Here is a 26,328-nt window from a genome sequence, read left to right as displayed (position 1 = left end):
CTCTTATAACAGGAAACAACATGTACACATGAGCATAGCACGTGGGTGACAACACTGTTAACAACATGTACACTGACTGTAAGCAGTGACATCAGAATTTTAATTATATAACTGACATCATAGGCTAATGAAGGCTGGCTGAAACACAAGTGCAAATACAGATTTATTGGATGACTGTGGCACTACATATATATATATATATATATATATATATATATATATATATATATATATATTTGTGTGTGTGTGTGTGTGTGTGTGAGCGTGTGTGTTTGTGTGTGTGTGTATGTAAAACAAAAATGGCAGGTAGTTCCAGTGTAAAAAACTATTCTTTATTCAACCACAGAAGTATAAGCACTTTCACAGATAACTTCTGCTTCTTCAGCTACAAATGCATGCTGTCTACAATGTATCTTATATACCTTGAGCTAACTAATAAAGTCACAATCATCTTAAAGGAACATTTTTCATTAAGTAAAAATATTCAGTCCTTCACTGTGAAAACATGATTCTAAAAAGTGTAATGTATAACAAACACATAAAAGCACATAAATAAAGAATACATATAAAAAAAGCACATATAAATATACTAACATAAAAACGTGCTCAAATATAACATGTAATGTTAAAAATCTCAATACTTAATGTAAGTAAACATATCTTAAACTGACATAACATTTCATTTATTCAATGGTCTTGCTTTAAGTTTTGGTCTTATGGGTATCCTATCATTTAACCCATGCCCAGAATCTGCGTTCAGTCTTATAATCCATTTTGCCTCAAGCTGTTCTGTCCTGTTCCTAATGTCCCCCATTCTGATGTTGTCATATATTATACCTATAACTAAAAAGTAAAGTTGTGTGTGTTGTCATTACGTGATTAGATAATGCACTGACATCACTTTTTTTTCTGTATCTGGTACATGTGTTCCTTGATACGATCTCTAAGGGCTCTTTCTGTTTTTCCCACATAGAAACAAAAACATACTGAACATTGGGCTAAATAAATAATGTGTTCTGAGGCACATATAGCTGAAATGTTAAATACATATTCCCAGCCTATGTCAGGATGTAAAAACTTATTACTATTACTTATATATTTACACATGGAACATCTCCCACATGGACAAGTCTGTCCAACTCTTTTCTTTATATTTTCATTCTTAAAATAACAAAGTCTTCTCTTTAAAGAGTGCATATTCTTGCGTGCAAAACTCGGGTCTAGGTTCCAATAAGGATCTAATCTCTTTGTCTGTCATCAACATTTCCCAGTGCTTCTCAATTATATTTTTATACAGCCTCGCATCAGTGGAATAAAACAGGGGAAATCTTATTTTATTTTCTGTCTTCTTTTTACATGTTGTATATACTGACATATTATTTATTTTAGAAAAATATGGTCTAGCTGTGTTTTCCCTGATTTCAACCAGAATATTTTTAGTTTTATTGATTTCATCCTTATGATAACCTTGCTCTACAAAATATTGACTCATCTTTTCAACTTGTTGTTCAAAGTCCTCTGTTCTTGCATTAAGCCTTGATGCTCTAAGTAACTTGCTATATGCTACACTCTTAAATATGTGTGGGGGATGCATACTTGTTCTGTGCACAAAATTGTCACAGTGACATTCTTTCTTGTATAAATTTGTATATATCTTCCCTTCCACATCTTTTTAATGTTAACATCCAAGAAATGAACTTATTCTAATGACATATCCACTGAAAATTTAAAGTAATTTGTAGAATTATTAATGTAGTCAAAAAAGTCCATGAACTGTACCTGTGTCCCTCCCCATAACAAAAAAAGTCATCAACAAACCTACAGTAATACAAAATGTATTGTCTGTATCTCCCTCTTAGAATAAACTCATGTTTCCATATGGCTAGAACAGCATTGGCGTAGCTATTGGCACACAAAGTGCCCATAGCTATGCCATGCCTCTGCCAATAGATAGTTTCATTGAACATAAATATGTTATTTTCCAAGACTGTCTTTAACAGCTTAGTAATAGCTTCCATGTTGCCTTCATTAAATTCTTTACAAGACTTACAAAACAGTTCTGTTACTTATTCCCTCTTTGTTAGGGATCATGGTAAACAGTGATGTAATATCCATAGTTACTAAATACACATCCTCACAGTTCTTATAGTTGTCAAAAAAGTCAAACAAGTCATTCAAAAAATGTTTTGTGTCTTAATATATGCCCTATATTATTTAAATATGGGCGGAGGGTTTTATCTATATATAGAGAGGCTGGCTCCGTTGATCATCCTTGTCCAGCCGCTGTAGGTCTTAGTGGTGGACATATGGAGTCTTTGTGAAGTTTAGGTAGCCCTTGAATCACAAGTAATAGTGGATGCTGTACTGTTAGTCATAAAAACTTCTGTCAATCTTACCATTTCAAAAAAGTTCAGTGTAGACTGTATTAATATGTCTAATGACACTTTGAACTCTAACATTATTTATGACAGAATAAAAATGAGCATCTGACAACATTGTTTTCATGTCATTCTGATATCTTTCCACATCATATATCACTAAAGGATCTCCCTTTTCCACTGGTCTTATTATTATGCTATGGTAGCTTCTATGTTTCTAAGTGCCAGGTATTAATTTTTTGTCAAATTGTACTTTTCTATTTTGGTGGTTCTATCACTTTCATTAATCTTGTGTATGTCATTAATACATAGTCTTTCAAAAGCATTTATCACTGGAGTAAGTCTGGTACATATGTACTTGGTTTTCTAAACATTTTTACACTGTCAACACTTTCATTACTTTTATAATTCAGTTTTAAACTCAAATTCTAGTAAACAATTTTAAATCAAAAATTACCTCAATAAAGTCCATCTTTTTGGCTTGGAATAAAGGATAGTCCTTTCTTTAAAACACTAGTCTCTTCTGCTGTAAGTATGTGGGACAACAGGTTCAAAATCATTGTTTCTTCTGGATTCCCCAGGCCTTTTTTATTGTTGGTGTCCCTGTTACTTCTTCCTGTTTCCTTTTTACTCGGCTCCAGCTTCTCGACCTCATTCTCATCCTCTTCTCTCCTGTTTCCTTGATGGGAAGGGGAAAAAACAGTTTGGTGTTAAAAATAGTTGGTACATTATGTTGTTTTTTTTCTGGTTCAACAGTCTCTTGTACTCTGTTGGTTAAAGTGGTTGCATTTCCTGTGTCTCCATCAGCTCTATGTACTTGTGCCATTGTTTGAATAGTTTTTTTCCTGATGACCTGCTCTTCAGCTCTTGTCGTTGTTGTTTCCTCATTCAGGGTGCTAACAGCTTCTAATTGTTGAATTTCAGTACTGTTAGATAGAACGACACACCTCCCTCCTCTCTGAGATGTTATTATGGTCGACACGCTGTCAATCGTACTGCCTTTCATTTCCTTGTCTGGTTCTCTATAAAAATTGCTTTCAGTACATAGCCAGGTAAAAACATTACCTGAACTGAAATCTCCATGGTCATTCATGATTTTCCTTTGCTTTATTACATAGTTTACGCTCATATACTGTTAAATAGTCTATAAGTTCACTGAGACATCTGTCTGTATAATCGGAACTAAACTGTTCCATAACTTCTTCAAATTGCTGTTTCACCAGTACAGATAAGAGATCTATTTCACATTTTGAAAGTTAATTAAAGCTTCAAGCTTCCATATACTTAATACTTGTCTCTAAATGTATAGACTGGCATTCAGTCAGTAGTTCAGGGTCATTAGAACCTTGTGCAGGCATTTTCAATATACGTAACCCACAGGGAACAATTATTTCTTCCACACAGACCTCCATGTGAAACATTTGGAACTGCTGTCCCTTTAGTTTAAGCAAATTGCTCCCCATTGCATGAAACTTAGCTTTAAATGTGATGATGTCAGTATTAAAGTTCTCACAGTCTTTTTCATTATCATGAAAGCTAAGAAGTGGGTTACCAACATTACTAGTAACATACAGCAATTTATTTAGTCTGTTCACCTTGTTCACATGTATATTCTCTGGAACATAATCCAGTTCAATGATCTCCTCTATTTCTTCTGCCATAGCTTCTTTCAGGAAGGTAAAAACAGCAAAATGTCAAGTAAAAAAACACACCTTCCTTACTAGAGGCTTCAGTCCACCAGGAAAACTGCAATTAAATGTAAAACACTTGTAGTCCAAAAAATGGCAGGTAGTTCCAGTGTAAAAATCTCTTCTTTATTCAACCACAGAAGTATAAGCACTTTCACAGATAACTTCTGCTTCTTCAGATACAAATGCATGCTGTCTACTATGTATCTTATATACCTTGAGCTAACTAATTAAGTCACAATCATCTTAAAGGAACATTTTTCATTAAGTAAAAATATTCGGTCCTTCACTGTGAAAACATGATTCTAAAAAGTGTAATGCATAACAAACAAATAAAAATCACACAAATAAAGAATACATATAAAAAAGCACATATAAATATACTAACATAAAAATGTGCTCAAATATAAACATGTAATGTTAGAAATCTCAATACTTAATGTAAGTAAACATATCTAAAACTGACATAACATTTCATTTATGCAATGGTCTTGCTTTAAGTTTTGGTCTTATGGGTATCCTATCATTTCATCTATGCCCAGAATCTGCTTTCAGTCTTATAATCCATTTTTCCTCAAGCTGTTCTGTCCTGTTCCTAATGTCCCCCATTCTGATGTTGTCATATATTTTACCTATAACTAAAAAAGTAAAGTTGTCTGTGTTGTCATTCACTCAAACACGATATTTATACAAGAAAGAATGCCACTGTGACAGTTTTGTGCACAGAACAAGTATGCACCCTCCACACAAAATTTAAGAGTGTAGCACATAGCCAGTTACTTAGAGCATCAAGGCTTACTGCAAGAACAGAGGACTTTGAACAACAAGTTGAAAAGATGAGTCAACATTTTGTAGAGAGAGGTTATCATAAGGACGAAATCAATAAAACTAAAAATATTCTGGTTGAAATGAGGGAAAACACAGCTAGACCATATTTTTTATAAAATAAATAATATGTCAGTATATACAACATGTAAAAAGAAGACATAAAATAAAATAAGATTTCCTGTTTTATTCCACTGATGTGAGGCTGTATAAAAATATAATTGAGAAGCACTGGGAAATGTTGATGACAGACAAAGAGATTAGTTCCTTATTGGAACCTAGAACAAGTTTTGCACATACGAATATGCACTCTTTAAAGAGAAGACTTTGTTATTTTAAGAATGAAAATATAAAGAAAAGGGATGGACAGACTTGTCTATGTGGGAGATGTTCCATGTGTAAATATATAAGTAATAGTATTAAGTTTTTACATCCTGATACAGGAAGGGAATATGCATTTAACATTTCAGCTACATGTGCCTCAGAACACATTATTTATGTAGCGCAATGTTCAGTATGTTTTTGTTTCTATGTGGGAAAAAATGGACAGAGCCCTTAGAGAAGTTATCAAGGAACATATGTACCAGATACAAAGTGATGTTAGTGCATTAGCTAAACATGTTAGAGTGAATGACAATACACACAACTTTGCTTTTGTAGTTATAGGTAAAATATATGACATCAGAATGGGGGACATTAGGAAAAGGACAGAACAGCTTGAGGCAAAATGGATTATAAGACAAGCAGATTCTGGGCATGGGTTAAATGATAGGATACCTATAAGACCAAAACTTAAAGCAAGACCATTGAATAAATGAAATGTTATGTCAGTTTAAGATATGTTTACTTACATTAAGTATTGAAATTGTTAACATTACATGTTTATATTTGAGCACATTTTTATGTTAGTATATTTATATGTGCATTTTTATATGTATTTTTTATTTATGTGCTTTTATGTGTTTGTTATACATTACACTTTTTAGAATCATGTTTTCACATTGAAGGACTGAATATTTTTACTTAATGAAGAATGTTCCTTTAAGATGATTGTGACTTAATTAGTTAGCTCAAGGTATATAAGATACATAGTAGACAGCATACATTTTTATCTGAAGAAGCAGAAATTATCTGTGAAAGCACTTATACGTCTGTGGTTGAATAAAGAAGAGTTTTTTATACTGAAACTACCTGCAATTTTTTGGACTACAAATGTTTTACATTTAATTGCAGTTTTCCTGGTGGACTAAAGCCTCTAGTAAGGAAAGTGTGTGTTTTACTATATATATAATATATATATATATATATATATATATATATATATATATATATATATATATATATTTTTTTTTGCAGCCTGTTCTGCACAGGAAGAGGAAGAAGCACACACTTACAAATGACAGCCATTCCTTCATTTGAAATCCCTACCTATTTACAGGCACAATCTGCAAACAAGTGTATTTTACACACACACACACACACACACACACACACACACACACACACACACACACACCACTGGATAACTCTGCATGTGAACCACACTGCATCTTTGAAAGGATGGCATAAGCTATGTCATGCAAAAGAGATTTGCTTGCAGAAATGACTTCTACAGCTATCCACAACTCTAAATGCAGTCAGTACTAAGAGATGTAAGATAATCCTGCATTTACATACACAAACACACACACACACACACACACACACACACACACACACACACACACACACACACACACACACACACACACATATACATTCAGAGTCCCAGTGCTTTAATTGAACCCACTACCTATCGACTGACATAATCTATCAACCAGTGTAGTATACACACATGCCACATGAGAGGTCTGAATTTAGTGATGTATGACTGCATTATTGAAATGATGGCATCACCAGTGTGTTGCAGACAATATGCATTTGTGGACAGACTGAAAATGGAATGTGGGATTGATCTAACCCTGTAAATGTTTCACATGAGTGTCAGTAAAATAAGCACAAATGCTGATTTAATCTTCCAGTGATGCAATGGACCCACTATCACATAGACAAGTTGATTGTTCTGAGATTAGAATACCCTACATATCAAACTATGCAAGCTAGAGGTCATATTTCTTAAAACAAGCACCACCACAGAAGTCTGACTTTCATAGTGTGAGAGTGCATTTTATATAGGATGACATCAGTGTGGTGTTACAGAGAAGATGATGGTGGGAGAAGGGTCTGAAACTTGATGTGGACTCACCCTATAATATAAAATTAACTCCAGGCTACTACTGTTTTGTGGATAGCAGTAGTTAAGATCATATTTGCTTAACTCCATATATATACAACTTATCTACCTATGCAATCTAGAGGACACATTACTTAACACAAGCACCACAGCAGAAGTCTGAATTTTAAACTGTGACAGTGCAGTGCAGATAGTATTGGCTTCTTAGTCTGTGTCAGAGAAGATATTGTGATGTTGAAGGTTTTGTGCCAATCCACATTTGTTGATATAAAGAAGTAAGGTCAGTGTTATAATCAGTAACACATATATTCTGCTGACTTATGTCAGCTATGGTGTAATTAATGTGTACTGTAGAACTGAGAGTGACATGTACCTACCTTAGTGTATATGAGACATACACAGCTGTGAAACACAGGGTGAAAAAACAATCATTCATAGATCATCAGGTTATGATGATGGTATGTAAACCTTAATGAATCATGGTGATATTAGCAATGGTATGTGGTCATGCATGGGTAATATGGACTGTCAATACCAAGCAATACTTAATGTTCCAATGCAGGAGAGATACAAAATAATGCTTTTTGTGCATCAAAGCTGTACATGGTTGTATATCATTTGTGTCAATGCTGCAGTGCAGACCCAACTCTCCAGAATGAAGTGGTCAGTCAAGCACACTGTTCACTGCATTTTGCATGAGTACATTATGCATTTTCCAGGTAATTAATAAATATCATCCAGTAGCAATACTTAATTTTGTTCCCAATCACTTCCTAGAGTGCAATATTGAAACACATATTTGGATGGATGCTGGCAAAGTGTTAATGCATTCATGTGCAGACTTTTATGTGTTAAAGTCAGACTGTGCAGTACCAGTGTTTGGTGGTATTCATTGGTCTCCTTAACAATCTTTTCCCAAGTAAGAATCACAGAGGAAATGTGATTTTGCTCACATTTACAACAGATTGGTCTTATCTTCACATGTTGCATACATATGCTCCGCTGGTTTTGTTATACCTTTTAATGTTAGCCCCAAAGGTAAAATCAGAAAGTGCTGTGCTTGCCTTCCTCATTTGCACAATAACAGGCTGTGAGCAAACAGAGTTCAGTTCTCTGCTGAAGGAAACAGTGAAACACTACATTTGGTGTTCCTTCTCCAGCACAAACAGGCTTAGAGGTGGTATGAGGCTGTCAGCACTGCAAACAGAACTTAGTGGAGAAAATCCACCTTTTGACCTAGCTTTCCATGTTGCACAAGGTGTAAACTCTCTAAGCTAAATGAAAAAACAGAGTTGAAGTAGGGTTTGACTCCAGTGTGCAGATAATTTTGCAAAGCATGTTAGAATGTCATTAGTATATTAACTTTTTAACATGACGTTAAGAATACCTAGGGATGAGTATTATAAATATGATGCCTGGGATAATTGTGTATGTAATAGCTACTAAAATAATATTTTCATACCTACTATATATGAGACATGCTATGCAGGAAATCACAAGTTAACTGGGTGTACAATGATGTGAAAGACAAACGCTCACTGCATTATGCAGTAACACTTGAAATACCATTTATCATGACATACTACAGTTGCTCATTGCCAGACCTCACACAAATGCTGAGCACTACAAGTAATAAAACAAAAGGAGCTTACAGAGATACATAGGCAACTATCATGCTCTGTATCAGTAAGGGATGGCTATGGAGACAGACAAAAACTAATGATAACATGTTTAGAATAAGGGTGGTTTAATTCTTCTTTATGGGCATGGATGTTTTGCAAATGCTTTTTTGCAATAGTGTTAAAAATATGTTCATGAAAGGTTGTTAATGGATACAAATATGTCATTAAACATATCATAGAAGTATAACATCACAGTAAGAAATAATGTCACATCCATCTGGCCTTGAACCCTTAATGCTATGGCCAAAAAGCAGTCTTCAGGCAATTTATTTATGTCAACACTCCGCAGAGGAAGTGGCAATTTGTTAACATCCAGTAGTCAAAGATTGTTAGAGTAACTGTTGCAAAGTATTGCCTTTACTCTGTATTCTAATAGCACAGCACCTTTGCACAAGGATAACCGGATTACTGCAGATGATGGCAACAACTGACTAGGTTTTGCCATAACATGTAAACAGCCATTCCCCATCACAAAGCATTGGTGCATGATGCCAATGTCTGTGTAAATGTTGAGGCAAAATAGTTGAAGGTTTCTTATGATCCATTTCTAGCTATGTGTGCTGTGTGTGATTCTAAATTTGACCAGATTAAACATGTGAAAAAGAGGTTGATGGGAAAGTGGTGAAATGGAGGGCAGGCAGGAGAACACAGAGGAAAGAACAGAGGAATTTGCAGGAATGTTTATTTATTTATTTATTTATTTATTTATTTATTTATTTTACATTTGTTGACCGGGAGAGTCTGACTGGATACATGTCCGTTTTCAGCATAGGCCCAGGGAGAAAAGCTCCACAGATCACATAACAAGCAAGTATGAGATTCATACATGGCATGCAAATCTTCATTGGTAGACACAAGCTTTAACAAGGTTACATAGTTATGAAGTTTAAAAATATAATAGTTACATAGAATGTACAGATTTATACAGTTATAGCATTTCATGAGAAAAAACATAAGTAAGAGGAGGTCAGGGTGAGATGTTAGGGTTATTTTTGTGTCTAGAAATGCATTCCAAGTTGGAATGTGTACACTTGTGGATTGTTGAGGTGGATATTGGCAGGTGAGACACCATAGGTAGGACAGTTCTTCATTAAAGATATAGTTGCGGCAGGGAGCAAGAGAATGGGGAAGAGGGTGAGAGTGGTTAGGGAGGTCAACCTGGAGGGGAGCAGGAGCATATCCATGTGAGTATTAGGTATACTTTGAGCATTTTTTTTTAATGTAAGCTTTGAGTCAGCTGAGGTAACAGCAGAAGGTAAGGATTTCCAAATTCTGCCTATGTAGTTAGGGAAAAATGTTTCTGGTCACCTTGATTAGTTTTTTATCACTAGAGTGAAGTTGTCTGGGATTAGTCTGTAGATTTAGTAGAAGAAGTAGTTTATAGAGAGTAGTTTGTAGATTTAGTGAAAGAGAACCATAGCTATCCATTTTTTCTCAACACAGATGTAGAGTGTAGTCAGAATGTGCTCATTTTAGACTGTCACCACACCAAGGGTTGGTGACAACAACAGAATAATGCTCTACAGAAAATTGTACCAAGTCAAGTGTGTCAAGAAAGCACACAAGTGAAGTGGAGAGCTATGTATTGATCATTATTTGTGGGTAGGACAGAGGGCCCATTTTTTACTTTTTTTTTCTTTCCAAGAGAGAGGAATGTTGGGGAAGGTGCTAAGGAATGTGAGGGTCAGATAAGAAGGTTAGGTGTGGAAGCAGGTGCAGACATACCAGACAAACAAGACAGGCAAGGATGGTGATGGACACAAAAGGCTGGGGGACACCATGATTGGGGATAGGTAGGGGACACTGGAAGCACAACCATGTCAAACTTGTGAACAATGAGAATCTAGTCCTCATCCTCAGAACTGTCATCACTGTCTCTTGTCTCACTTTCCTATGTCACTGCTCAATGTTACATCATCTTGGCAATGTGACAAAGCATGTTTTTGACACAACCGATATGGGCACTGAGGCCCTTTTGCATAATACCTTCCACCATCCCTGTATCCTCTTTCATGTTTTTTTAAAACTATTTCATCTAACCCATGTGCTACAATACAATTTAGAGTGCTATAACAAAGCACACCTGTGCCAGTGTAAAATGTGCTACTGATGGCAAGACAGATTAAATTTCAAAGTCTGTACCTTGGGCAGTGGACTCTTGTTCACTGCTTTGTACTGATACTACTGAAGAGTGTGCTCTGAAAAAATGCACACAAATGAGGAACACAAAAAATAAAAACAAACAGACAATTGTCAGTAGCAACAAATATATGGGGAATACTAATGAGAAGGCAGGACTGTGAAGTTTTCCAGATATGTGTCTGGTGCAACCTGATCACATGATTAGAAACTATGCATTAACTATGTCAGATAGCACACTATCTGGGATTAAACCCTCAGCTTAGTGCAATAGCATCATATACTCATTTGTGTTTCTTATCCCTCTTTGCCACCAACACAGGACTAGAAAGCTGTTACTTGCTCATTTCTTTAAATATGTCTAGATCAATGTCATATTGCCCAATACTTTACAATAATAATAGTCCATACCATTTTAATGCTAGGTTGCCATTACTGCCAGCTACTTATTTTCTTTATTTTCTGAACATCTTCCTATCCTCTCAGCTTAACTACACAAATGCAGTGTCATGGCCATTTATTTGCATCTTTGTTTCAATTTGTAAATAGCTGATCAGCATTTCAGACAGATTTTTAGACAAAGGATGAGCACTGTGCTCCTTAGTACAAGTATGGCAATCTGGTTAAGGTTGTTCTCATAGCTCTCAAGGTGCTTATGCCTTTTTATTGTAAGTCTACTCTGCATGATACAAACACTTCAGACAGAGCAGTCACTACAACAATCAGAAACATTTGCAAGTCATTAGCAGGTAACAATTGTTATCACTTTTCCCCTGCAGTCCTAGGGTTTGTGTTTGCAGTCATGTAGCTACCTATACCATGTTTACATCCTGTACACCATGTGATTTTGTTGGTATTCAAGAGATTTTACAAATCATTTGCATATTCACAGTGCTCAGAGAGATGAATATACACTACAGAAATGTAATGGTGTAGCTGTGGAAGTAGAAGGAGGAGAGACTGATTACTTGGAGGAGATTGTTCTACAAATCACTGCACTATTTCATAACTTATGTTTGCCCTCTACAGAAACTGGGTACATGTTCATATTTTGAATTTGTTTCAATATGCAATGGAAAAATAATTTTGTGATGTATGCAATTTAAAAATTTCACTGCTGCTATACTGCACATATGTCAGTTCTCACTGTGCTGTCCAGGTTAGTATGGTTACTTCATAGAATTATGTTATCATTTACTAATGCATGACTGGATCAACCATGTTGATGACTCATTGGATAAGATGAGTTACACACTGGATCAGGCAGTGTCTGTGATGGTACATCTGCTGGGGTGGGCCAGCATCCAAGTGTCGTTGTTGTCATCCTTGGCATACTGCACCTCCCCCACCCTATGAGACTATGATGACTCTGCCATACACTTTGCTCATCTGGATTGTCTTACAGTCACACATATGTCTGAGGCACAGAGTGGATAGTTACCAGATCGGCAGTATGCAGGTAGTTTATCTTCTGCACATTTGTTCATATACTACAGGTTCCACATTTACCTTGACATTACTAAAGTTATAAATCATGCACATTGGGGCTGTCTCTGTCTGATGCTATCCATACACAAACATTACATGGCTAAGTAACATTTGTGGGCATCTGCTGGCATCACTTTTAATATTCGTATGTCCTTAGGTTTTTATGTGTATTCCTTCACTGGTGAGTGTCCTTGCTAACATTTGCCTTTTACATCTTGGGTGTGTGCACTGACTTTTGAGTCTTAGGTTGTGAGTGGATGTGCTATCCTTTGCCTCTTATCTAGAGCAAGAACATATTGTGTATGCCTGCATCTGCTGGATACCTCTGCAGCTGGAATCTCTTTCAGACTCCTCATTTGTATGTGTTGAGGGTGCTGACCCTGCCTATGGTTCAGGAATGTGTGGTCCTGGTCCTTGCTGTCCCTGTTGCAGCTGTTTCCTTGAGATGATATTGTGCAACATGACACAGACTGTAAGAATTTCTGCACAGGTGCCTGGGTCATACTGAAGGGCACTCCCAATGTGTCTAGACAGTGGAACCATGACTTCACAAGCCAAACACACATTTCTAGTTTGATCATGGACATCACTGTATCCTTCTTCTGTGGGTATGTGTACATTTCTGATGGATGTCATGAGCTTCAGTTCCATTACATAACCTGTATCACCCAGTAGATGGCCTTGTGAAACATCACACCTAGCAAACCTTGTGTAAAGCCATGTGGTGTGCCATACATGTGAATCATGATAACTGCCTGGGTTGCCTCCACAGACATTGAGAATGATCCTCAGCATAACAGACAACCTAGCAATTGATTGAGTAGAACCCCCTTCTGTTGATGAATGACATTCCCTGTTTACCAGGTGGAGCTTTTATTTCTATTTCAGTGCAGTCTATGGCCCCCAAGACTTCAGAGAAGTGTACTACAACATAGAATTCCTGTATTATTCTTGCTCTCTCCTCTGGTATGTGTGGAAAATAGATGTGCTGCCTTGTATGTTGTAGCATAGCATTTAGATATTGGTGAAATATTCTTGAAGCTGAATCCTATGATAACCCTAGTATATCTCCTATGGGTCTCAAGAATGTACCAGTCGCTGATATCCTTAATGCTACACATAACTTAGCTTCCACTGGTATAGGTTTTCCTAGATTTCCCCCGGGTTTGAGATGGGGGCAGTAAAAGTTGCAGATTTTCTGTAATGTTTCCCTGTTAACTCTGTATTATTATACTATTTCAATATCATGCACTCCGTGATATGTTATACAGGGTCTGAACCCCCTTCTTCTCCTTGGACGAGGTCTGTCAGCAGCATCAGCAACATAGATTGGAGCCTTTTGCACATACTCATGCAATAGAGCAGCAGTAACAGCCCATAATATTGCTTTTTTTTCTAAGTGTGATGATGGTTGTATTCTAGTAGGTTTTGGTGTTTTATGGCAAGAGCTACACTAGCGCTACACTGTTAACTTATAGCTTCCTAAATGGCTCCGCCATATTGGATTGGTTCATTAGCTTGTAATTCAGCTGATCATGCTTTCATCAGCATGCTGTACTGTTTACCTTTGGAGGCTCTACACAATGTGTACAGCTGTTTAATGAATACAAAACAGCACATTGTTGTGTGTGCAGTGCACACACAATAGCAGTGTGGAAATTAGCTGTTCATGAATCCAGCCCTTAGTCTTTTTGCTATGCATGTGGCCACTGTAAATGTAACCCAGTGATCCTATATGAAAATATTGGCAGGGTCAAGAAGAAATTGATACTTGAAAGATAAAGAAATAAATAAAAGGGAATATGTATTTGTTTAATTTTATGAATATTAACATTAGATAAGGAAAACATGCACATGCATCAAGCTACAAAAGTAAATGCATATTACACATGCCCAGATCTCCATTACTAATTACACAAACTCCTTAGCGGATACGGCATAATAAATTTTCTCACAACACCACAGCATATGGTATGAACTTTATAAACAGAAATGCTGTCTACAATCCACATTCTTTAACAATGCAATTAATTTTTAGTCGCAAAATAAGGTCATTCATTGCCTTCTGAACAAAAGTCAAACAGGATAGCTGTTTGCCCACGTCTGAGAACATGTACGACTTAGAATATCTCTGCCTAATGGTCATAAACCGACCAAGAAAATATCTTATAATTACAGGGAGTACTTTTTTCATAAAATTTAGACTGAAAGGTAGAAAATGCTTAGTTCAAATGCTTGTATTGACTTTTATCAAACCTTCTAGCTTAAGTGTTAAAATTTAAAGCTAAATGCACTTGGCAATGACCTTTATGGATCAATGACAACACAAGAAATGAACGCAAATAATACAAATCATTCTTCATAATAAATAACCACTCAGACTGCTAACAATAGAACAGTAGTATAGACAAATAAGTAAACCTGAATTTGGGCAATTTAACAGCTTCTTTTGCGTTTTCTAGTTGATATTTAAATATATCCCAGACAAGGGAAATTGTTTCAAGAAAGCTAACTTAAACCCTAATATTTTTAAATAAGAAGTTGGCAGTAGGGGAAACTTTTTTTCATTTTCTGTTTAATTTCTAATGACAACTCGTGAAGAAATCAGACTTTATATGAGTTTGAAGAAATGTCTAATTTATTTGGAAACACACTCAAAACAGGGATTGTGCCCTAGTAATTTAGAAGTTTAGTATTATTTTAGGGATCGGTAGCATTGTTGCCTCACAGCAAGAGGGTCTCCCATTTGATTCCCGGCTGGAATGCGGGGAGTGCCTTCTGTGTGGAGTCTGCATGTCCTTCCCACTGTTGGGTGGGTGTTCGAAAGACATGCGTAAATGGGCGTGCCTTTGTTGAAGGTTGAACATTGAGCTGGCACCTCGGCGTTCGTGAAAATCAACTGCCAACCATTAGCGGACCGGAGTTCCGCTGTGGCGACCCCTAACTGGGAAAAGCCGAACAACAATATTATTTTAGGGATCCTGAGGCTTGCAGGGGACAAAGTACTCAGTATGTGTGATCACCAGACAGAGAATCCTTAATCTTAAAGTTTTCCATCAGTGCAAATAAGTTGTCTCAAATACATTTTGTCAAATGTCAAAATATATTTCCCTTGTAGGCCTCAAATAATAAAGTTATTGCATCTGATCCTTATCTCTAGATCTACATTTTTCTTGTTTTCTTTAGGAATTAAAATATCCTTATGATGGCATCTTCAGGAGTAGAAATCTTGCATTCTGATCCTATGAGCCTTTTCATGATATCCAGTAGTGAACTTTTTTACTGAAGAAATCTCTAGCAACATTTTGTACACAGATAGTTCCAATGGTAAGACAACTGCATGAAATATATAATTCTTGTTTCAGTCTTTAAATCTGGGATTTATTTCCTCTTTGTCATTTAGTTTAGCTTTTTTGGTCTTACAGCCTATGCTATAGATAGAAAAGGAAGTTTTGTCTTTGTTATTTGTGCTTCCATCTGTTATGCAAGCAATAATGCCCGAAAGGGTGTGTATTAATGTGTAATTAACACATTAATACACACCCTTTCGGGTGTGTATTAATGTATTAATGTGTAATTAACACCCCTGGAATGATGATAATTACACATTAATACACACCCTGGAGGGCTGTCTGTAAAATTGCTGTGTTTTACTTATTTATTTTTTAAGTACTGTATTTTTTATATATTTTTGATGTAAAGTAGTGCCTCTGCCTAATGTTTCAAACTTGCTGTAGTATATGTTAATGGTGTTGGAGGAAGCATTTTACATCCAAAATATAACACTTTAAAAATGTTCAGGTATTTACTTTATTTATTTATTTTTTTTTTTTTTGGTTCCTTACTCCTAAAATATTTGGTTTGTTGCCATTTATAGAGATTGATGTCACTAAATAATGACATAGATTTGAGCTTCAGACTTTCATTTTGTTTAGAAAATTCATTCTAACATAAATATCGTTATTTAAGCAACCTTTACAAGAACAATTAAAAGATGTTCCTATTTTTGTGCCTTTGTTCCCCTTTTATTTTATTTATCTGTATTTCTTTAGTTGAAGGCTGAGAGGTATGCAAACCTCTTTATTACTGCTGCCAGTCAATCTCTCTCATACACACACACACACACACACACACACACACACACACACACACACACACACATACATCTGCTTCAGAAAATGGAAGTTGACACAAATCCTAATGTTCAAGTAATGTGATTTCATAATAGGATTATTTAAAATATGTTCCTATTTTTAGCCTTTGTCTACAGTTTATTTTATGCTTATCCAAATATGTTGAGCTAAGACCTCTTATCAGAAGAAATCTGGACAAAGCCATAAATAATGGGGGGAAAGGCCCAAAAATAGGGACAATTAATATTGCTGTTATAAACGTAGGAAAGTTAGTAGAATAACAGGTGTCCTATTAGTATAAATTTTCTGAAGGGTATAAAGTCAAATGTCTGCTTTTATTTTCTGACTTCAATTCTGACTGATTTGGCAGAAATCCAAAATTTTATGAGGAACACACTAAAAATATCCAAAAAAAACATGAGACAAAAATCTGGACAGTCTGTGAAAATCTGGACAGTTGAGAGGTATGTCAAGACCTAAATGCTGCTGCCAGAGATCACTCAATGACTTTCACTGTTCACTCTCTCTCTCTGTCACACACACACACACACACACACACACACACACACACACACACACACAGAGTCTCTTCTGCTTTCATACATGCATACAATCTGACACACAAACATAAATACACACCCACTTTGTTTTTTTAAGTTTTTCTTTTTTTATTTTACACTAACAGCAAAAACACTGCTTAGTGAGTGCAAAATAATGGCTCGATCAATCTCACTCTTTACTCATACACACACACACACACACACACACACACACACACACACACACACACACACACACACACACACACAAACACACATACTAATTCTTTTAAGTTTCTTTCTTTTGTTTAAATTTTACACTTGTTAAACAGCAGAAGTGCTGCTTAGCAAGCATAAAGTAATGGCAGATGTTAGGTTTTTCTGTTGAGCTCTGTGGTGGCTTGATATGCTGCCGTGAAGTGGTGGACTTGTTTTTCAGCAGGCATTACTTCTATATTAATACCCTGCTGGAGAATGATCTACAGATCACCCATTCTCTAATGCATAGTAACAGACCTGACCAGAACATGGAAAAACCTTGTTAATAAACCAGCAGTTGTTATCCAACAGAAAAAATAAAACATGACAATCAAAGCATTCTTTATGAAAAGGACATCCAAATGTGTACAGATCAAATAGGTTTGAAGACTACTAAAGAAATGTAAACACCAGTAATGCAGGTGAGGAACAGAGATGACTTCAGCACATTGTATTTGCCTACTGTTATTTTTGAAAAGTCTCTTTCTATCTCTTTTTTCTTCTCGCTTCTTTCTGTTTTCCTTTGTCTCATTGTCTTTCTCTGTCTTTTTCTCCTGACTTCTCTACCTCTGTTTCTGTCTCACTTACTCTGTCTCTCCACAGTCTGCTGAGACATTTGCTGTCACACATGACTTGCCAGTACAAAATAAATTAAATCATAGTTTTCAGTTCTGTAACCCAAAAAGTGTCATTTGCATCTATGGGTTGTATAGGAACCAAACCATAGATGCAAATTGTACTTTTAGGTTACAGAACTGAAAACTATGATTTGATTTTCTTGCACTGCTAGGTGGCACAGTGGTGTAGCAGTTAGTGTTGTCGCCTCACACCAAGAGGTCCTCTAGTGTGATTCTCAGGTGGGGTGCCTTCTGTATGAAGTCTGCATGTCACCCCTGTGTTTGTGTGGGTTGCCTTTGGTTGCTCTGGTTTCCTCCCACATTCCCAAGACATGTTGCAGGTGAATTGGACGTTCTAAATTGGCCTTAGATGTGTGTGCCTTCTATGGAAGGCTGGGTGCCAGGCTGGCAACTTGACACAGTAAAACTCTACTGCCACTCTTTCTGTGGACCACTTATTTGCTGTGGTGACCCCTAACAGGAGCAGCAGAAAGAAGAAGCAGGGTTGTATAAGAACCCAGCTTATTGGCTCAAAATGACATACAGCAAGTGACTGAATTTCCAACACCATACATTAATTATAGGATAATGTTGAAGTATTGTGTGATTGTTGCAAAAACAGAATCAATTATCCTTGTGCTACAACATGAATTGTAAAGGACACACACGTGTATTATTCATTGTGCTCAAGCTACCTCATCCATTGTGGCTGAGTATCAATTTTAATGAAGTGTTCGTTTAACTCACTTTGTTCCTTTATCACAATGGATACTCTCAGTCCAAATCTTATTTGATTCAGGCATGTAGTTCCACTCCCAATTTTCCAGTTAATACTCCACTGTACTAGTCAATGCATACTTAATTTGAGCTCAGTTTCCATTTGAGCAAACATCCAAACTGGAGAAGATGAACAATAATGCAACAGGTCCACCCCTATGTTGTAGAACCTCAAAAATAATTGTTCTTTGGCATCCCTTGTGTTTCTCTTTGCCTTCATATCTGAGGGTCTCTTGAATCATTTAGTTGTTTTATATATCCAGTTGGAATCAGTGAGATTGCTTAAACATTATTTAATATTTAAGTAATAAGACACTGTCTTGTAAAACTTTTATATTTTATGTACTCCTATTTTCTCATATACTAGTCTGTCCCAAAGTATACCTTTTTTTTACTTTATTCTACATAGAAGAGCTGTTTTCAGTTTTACAACTTCTAGTACATTTCTCCATTATTTTGGCTGTGGTATGCTGGTCAGTTACAGGCCAGACAACTTATATTCATTCTCTGTAGGTACAGACCATTATGGTCTTGTTCTGGGAATGTAATCTAAAAGATATTATTTCTTGCACAACACATTTTCAGAGAGAGCGTTTACCCTACTGCCATCCTGAAGGTGATTATATGAAAATGACTAATATAGTCCATGTAATCACATCTGAATGGTGCAGCCTGTAGTCAAAAACACTTCACACCATGATCTGATAGCTCAGTGACTTAATGAATGCAACTGGATGCTAGCCTGTTACATGTACAACTTAAGGATGTAGCATTTCAGTACTCAGACAAAGGAACTGCAAATCTCATCTAATGCAGACTTGTCTTAAAAAGGCAAGAATGTGTCACATTTGCATTGGCCGTGCACAAGAATCAGCATATTGCTTTAGTACAGTTGCACTTTGCAGGATAATAGTTACCAGATTTATCACAAATTGCAGATGTAATACAGTGTAACTGATGAGATGAATGAAAACTGTCATTGACAGAGCTGTTGTTGAAACTACCTTCTGGATCAGTGTCAAAGGGAAACATCTCATTTACAACCCTTTTGAGCTTTTTACAGAATATAGTCTTGCAGTTAGTAAAGACAACTAAAGTCATGACTTGTTAGTGAGTTGCTTTCTGTTCCAAGAATGCAGGATATTAACTTTTTCCACCTTTGCCTGTTGAGTAACCTTCAGCAGTCGCTGCACTGCATGCTTAGAAACTACTTATAAATCTGTAGCGCTGATCACCATCAGATACTTTCCTGTTTTGCATCACGTTACAGATCATAACCAGCAACAGCTGAGATACGCAACAAGCACACACAAATGCAAAAACTTAATTCTGATATAATTAATGATTAGATCAAATGCTCAACTTCAGGAGATGTTATACGTTCCTATTTACCAAATGCCACATCCAACAACATAGTGAAGTCAGTGCAGACTGCATTCAACTTAATGCAATACATAAATATTCTTTAGCATTTTCAAATGTTGGTTTACACTGGAACTGAAACAATGGTGGTTTAAGAGGCATGATCAGAAATGACTGGGAGAAGCAACTTACAAAATTTTAATATTGATAAAAATATATTGCGTTGATAAGTGTTGCTGATTATAGAATAGGAACATATAACATTTTGCTACCTGCTAAAAACATTTGCAATGTTTTCCCAAGTTTTGACAATCATAGGACAGCAATATGACATTTTGCTCTGATTAAAAATGGATTGCTTTAACAAGTCCTCAGTTGGTGGGGGAGATTATTTAGAGCATTTTGGCACAGATTAAAAAGACATTACTTTCACAAGTTTACTGGGAAGGTGCACAATACATTTTGTTGCAGATGAAAAATACATTGCTTTACTGGACATTTATGATCATAAGGAAGCAAAACAGAGTACACAGCTGGAGTGGAAGTCCATGACTAAGTAATGTCATGTTGAACGTTAGGAAACTAACATTTGCATGTAACAGAATTTCAGCAAGCAGCACTTTGAAATCAATAAGGCATCAGCAGCAAGAAGAAATCTAATACCCTTGGCTATTGCTTCCTGAAGCCTACTAATCCAGGAAACTATTTGCTTCCTGAAAGATGTTCTCCAAAATCTTCTGCTGCAAACACACCTCATATAGATTGCAAAAGCTCATAAATAATGCAAGTAACAAAAAATGTAAACTATGATTGTTCTTTGTTAGACAATGGGTTCTGCATTAAGTGTTAATATCAAAGGTATTTCAGGTGATACTGATTTCATATTGCATATTTATGACAGAGAAATTGTAATTTCCAAAAAACATTAGCTGTGTTCAAAGGATTATAGCTCTCTAAACATGGAAGACAGACTCGATGTGTTAATGTGATTTAACTGTTTGAGCGCTTTCCAATGAGGTATGACAAGAACAGGCTTATCTCCATTGTGTAGTGATATTGTACAATCTATGTAAATAATGCACAGATAATCTGTAAGATGGCACTATTTATTCACTTGTAGGTCAAACAAATTATTACAACGTTAGTACAGATATGAAAATCCTGATAATATTCTTAACTGCTTTACCAGTTAATAGAATTAATGGAAAATAGTTTATGCTAAATTGTGAGACTTTGCGTGGTACATCAATTAACATTTTTTTTCTGGAATGGTATAGCTAGTTGTTTTTCTGTTCTACTAGGACACATTGATTGTGTGTTTCAGTTTTGCTGTTTATTAGTTCATTATTTGAACCTCAGCTGGTTATTATATGTTTATTTTTCAGCCGCCTCTCTGCACCCTTTAGGATTTCAGGTAATATCTTCCTTTTGTATTTTCTTTAATTTTCATACCACTTTTTTCTCATATGTCTCATTATTTTCTTGTGTACCTTCCTTGTCTCTACATTCCTGTTACGTTTGGTGTTGTAATCCTCTCTCTGCTCTTCTTTATGTTTTATTTTGTGTTTCCTTTACTACTATGTACTTAATTTGAATTTTTTCTTGAATATGATTTAGCAACTTTAGTCATAGTTTCTATTTCCCACTTAAAACAGTGGCAACAGTAGTTACATTATCCTATATCCTGCTCGACTGGCTCTGTGGTTGTGGTTTACAGGGTTTACTGGGTGTATGGATGTTGTTATTAAAAGATTTTTGTTCTAGCAAATTAATCTCCAGTTTGGTGGTGATACCTTTATTCTGTTGCATTCTTTTTTGTTTATCTGTTTTGGTAATCTGTGAGGGAAGTAGTAGGCACACTGCTTCCAGTGTTCTGGTGTTTTGTATCACTCGGTCTTAGTTTTAACTAGCTTTTACAGCTGGTTACTGCTTTTAAGCATTGCAGAGTTTAATACTTGTTCTTTTGCATTGATTTGACTTATATAACTACATGGTTAATTCAAATGTTGATATATGTTTTGTAATTCTCTTTTTTTCTTTTTTTGCATCCTCCCACTCCTTGCAAGAGTGAAACCATTGGCTCCTCAACCTACATCCAGTAGGCGCCTTTGTTCAGTGCTTGTGGGAACCTGGAATTCCCATGTGAGGAGAGAGTCTCATGTCCAAATTTTTCCTGCTCAACAATCTGCCATGCTGTCATCTGCTCATGGCAAAAGTTGGGTGGTAAGTAGTGGGCCAGGTTCTGGTCCTTTGGGGTGGCATACATTCTCCCCAGGCAAGAATCCCTCACAGTGACTCTTCTGAACTCTGTTCTAACTGCTCTCAGAGGTGAAGATAAATTCCCTTTGGCTCACAGTGTAACTTAAATATGGCAGATTTGAGCTCCATAGGATACAGACTTAGTGCTTCTGCTAGGTGTCACCTATGTGGTGAGCCAAAGCTACACTCTCCCCCCAGTATGGGAAAGCAGCAGTGGCCACTCACTTCTATGCTCCCCCCAGCTGCTACAGGCTTCCAAGCTGCTCTTCAAACTTGGTTCACCTGCAGTTTAGTCAGTGCTTTATCCCTCTGTGCCATACAGCTGCAGCTCAAAGTTGTTGTTTTTTTAATGTGACAGGTATTAATAGTTTGGCAAAGGGAAAACAGTACTTAAAGGACAACAATGGGATTCTATTATTAAATGCTCAATTCTCTGTTCTTTTTCTCCATATTTACTGTCTTGCTATGAATAAACAAAAGTACAGCATTTAACTCATTACATCCGACTGACATCTACAGGTGCATTTGTAGTTAACTCTTACTGACGCCTCTAGGAGTCAAATTTTGCTTGTTCATATTTGCATCAATAATTCCAAAACCAGGTTATGTACCAAGTTTTAAAATATTTCATTTTAAAGCTTACACAATGGCAAAATCAACTGTATTAATATTTGACTTCTGTCTAGTACAGGTAAATAGATATTAACTGTTGTTTTTATGATATTAATTTATATAGATAAAATTTTCACATTTTTCTAAATATCTCAATGACCAAGTAACACAGACAGAACTCCTTAGCCTCATACAAAAGCTCCCAGTTAGATGAATAAAATGCTACTGACAGTATGTGTGCATCTTGAGTGGTTGCTGAGATATTGTAAGTTGTTTAAAAAATATTACAAATGTATTAGTTACTAGGCAGGATTCACAAAGCCTCTGTGTAAGAGTTACAAGGCTTACACGGAGGCTGCAGTTAAACGGTGTGACGTCAGCATGTCATGCATATGCATGAGGGCATGCTGAATCACACCTAAGGCTAACACGGTCCGTGGAAGACAGTAGGGGGCGTGTCCGTAGGGCAAGCCCTGCAAGCGGACATGCCCCCAGAAGAGTAAAAGTCCTGAAAGTAAACCCCCACGACAGAGTCCGTGTAAATGTGAATAAACACAACACAACACATGCCCCCACAGACTATGAACATAAAATGTATAAATGAACATCTTATATATTTTTTTATAAGTTGTAAAGATGTTTGCCCGTGAGTGTGCTCATTTGCGCTGGCGTGCCCGTCGCTTAGCCACAGTTAGCAGTCAGTGGAAAAGCATATAAGAAATAAATATGCAAAGTAAGCCAAGAAGCAATAGCGTAGTGGTAGAGATGTCAGCTGAAGAGAAGGCAGTCATGGTTCGAGCCCCCACAACATCAATTTTTATTTTTAGTGAAATAAGCACGAAACAAGTCCCTGACATATATGTACATATATAAAATTATATTTTATGTAAAATGTAATGAAATGGGCCATGTATTTTGAAGAAATGTGAGATAAAAAATTAAAAAAAAAATGTGAGATGTGCCCATTGCTGAGCTACAGTCTAACAAATTGAGGATATCTGCTTGTAGGTGAGCAGTGTTTTAACAGGTGTAAAATGAGTGCCCATAGCTGAGCTGAGCGTAATATGCGTGCTGACAGCCAAACGACGCGTAAACCGGCGTAACCCGTTTGTGCGGAGCTGCGCACCGCGCCAACAAGCTAACCGACAGGCAATGTTGAGCAAGCTGTATCAAAACTGCCTTTACACAGACACACCTTCTAGCTTGTGTAGACAGTCATAAAATATAAAAAGCAATGGCCAGGTTCGAACCCAGGATACCATGCACCATAGTCAAAGTACTGTACCACTAAGCCATGACAGTTGCACCTAGAAATGCAGTAATAGCATATATATAGGAATGAATAGAAAGAGGAGCATGACAAAGCAGGTTTTGTGAAGCTGATACAATTCCAAAATGGCCAATCACAGATAAGTGCGGGAAAAACGGCATATATAAGCCCCATAGGCGGGAATACACAGCATAACCGATTGTAGAACCGACTTGCAGCCAGGATGTCAGGTGTAGGTGAGGGTAGTTGCTTCCGAGCACAGAAGTGGGGCATTGAGGAGTCCAAATATATGGTTTGGCTCCTCGTCCATAATCATGAGGCCCAACTCATGCAGGGCCAGGTCCTGTGGGGAGCATATAGGGCTGAGGCGTGGGACCGGTTGACTCATGATCTCACGAGTGCCACAGGAATACCAAGGACTGGTGCGCAGGTCCATCACCACCATGTGGACCTGAAGAGATGGAAGCAGGACCAACTGAACCGTTGGATCCAGGAGGCCTGGCAAATGCCCAACGCCCCATTACTGAGTAAGTTACATGTAATTATTTATGTAAGAAATTAACCTAGCTGATATTATGGAGATGTGTATTCCAATATTACTTTATTTATATTACAGCTGCAGGTGTCCGTTCTGCGAACCGTCGAGCCTATGGCGATAGGCTGGTGTGGTTGCGCCACCAGGCAGGTCAGTAATTCTCTCCCTGTAACTGTAAATAAATATATAAGTATGACAGTTAGCAAAAGAGTGCAGTGTAGTCACTAATTAATAAAATGTGCAAGTAACAGTGTAAGAGGGTTTGCAAGTATTGCTTGATTACAAAAGTGTGATGCAGCCTGTAATCCAAACATAAAAATGAAACAAGTCTGAAATAAAGATGACCCACCTGTAATATAATAGTACATAACCTGCAGCAGGCTGAAAAGTACAGCTGCAGAAGCTGAGTAAAACATATGTGTGAAATATATCCCTGTTGAAATACAGAAACATGACATAACTGAGACTGTTGGAAAGGATTGTTATAACTACAGGTAAAACATGTCAATAAAGTCTAGAATTAAGTACCATCCTGAATTGTAAAAATAAAACAAGTGAGAGAGTGTGAGAAAGAGGTATGAATCCACCAATAAAGTAGTAATAACTCCTGAATAAAGTATACTGCAGTCAGTACAGAATGAAATGAATGTGACAGGCAGAACCAAACAGTAACATGTGCTGAAAACAGTACTGCAGTTGGAATTTGTGTTCCAAAATCTGGATATGTTGCTCTCAGTCTGCAATATGCAGATAGTATGGTTGTCTGAAATACCAAACATCCACAGTTGTCTATAGCTATATAAAGCAAATGTAGCAGGATGATGTAGCTGAACAGAGCCAGATATGAATGTGTATGAATAAAAATGAAATGTATATTGATGTAGCAGTAATATTCCTATCACCAACCTGAAGTAGTTATCACATAGGAAACTGTAGGCAGAACTGTGGTGTGTATATATCTGCAGCTCGTAGAAATGTACAGCATATGTATTGGTATTTGAAGTTGTTAATTAAATTTTCTTCACCCTACCCTATAACCACATATAATCCATTCCACGTGAAATTGGTATGTGCAATCACAATTAACACCCCTGGACATTTGTCCTGTTGGTTCATACATATTTGCATGTACGTTGATGCATCTGCCCTGTTCATACATCCAAACCTGATGGCCTGCTGCCATCAATCAACCCTGCATGTTGTTGGATTGTGTATTGCTGTTCAAATTATGCATGTGTTATGCTTGCTGTTCAATGGCTTGAATATATGGCTGTTTGGTTAATGGGAATACTAGTGCATGCTGTTACAACTAATTGTGAATGGTATTGTACGTTACTAACCCAAACTGTCATAACCTAATGCAAAACATAGGACGATAGGGAAGGCGGGTTCCAGCGGACCCACCTCTCCTTCCTCAGCTGGCGAGTGCACCTGGCAGTAGTGCCCAGGCCGGACCCTCCTCCGGTGGCCCTGTGCCACCTGCGGGTGGAAGCGCTGCAGGGGATGGGGCTCGTCCCCCCTCTGCAAGCGTGG

The sequence above is a fragment of the Protopterus annectens genome, chromosome 1.part2 (assembly GCF_019279795.1).
Source record: "Protopterus annectens isolate FY-2018-M chromosome 1.part2, PAN1.0, whole genome shotgun sequence".
NCBI classification, from domain to species: domain Eukaryota; kingdom Metazoa; phylum Chordata; order Ceratodontiformes; family Protopteridae; genus Protopterus; species Protopterus annectens.
Note: the sequence above shows the minus strand (reverse complement) of the source record.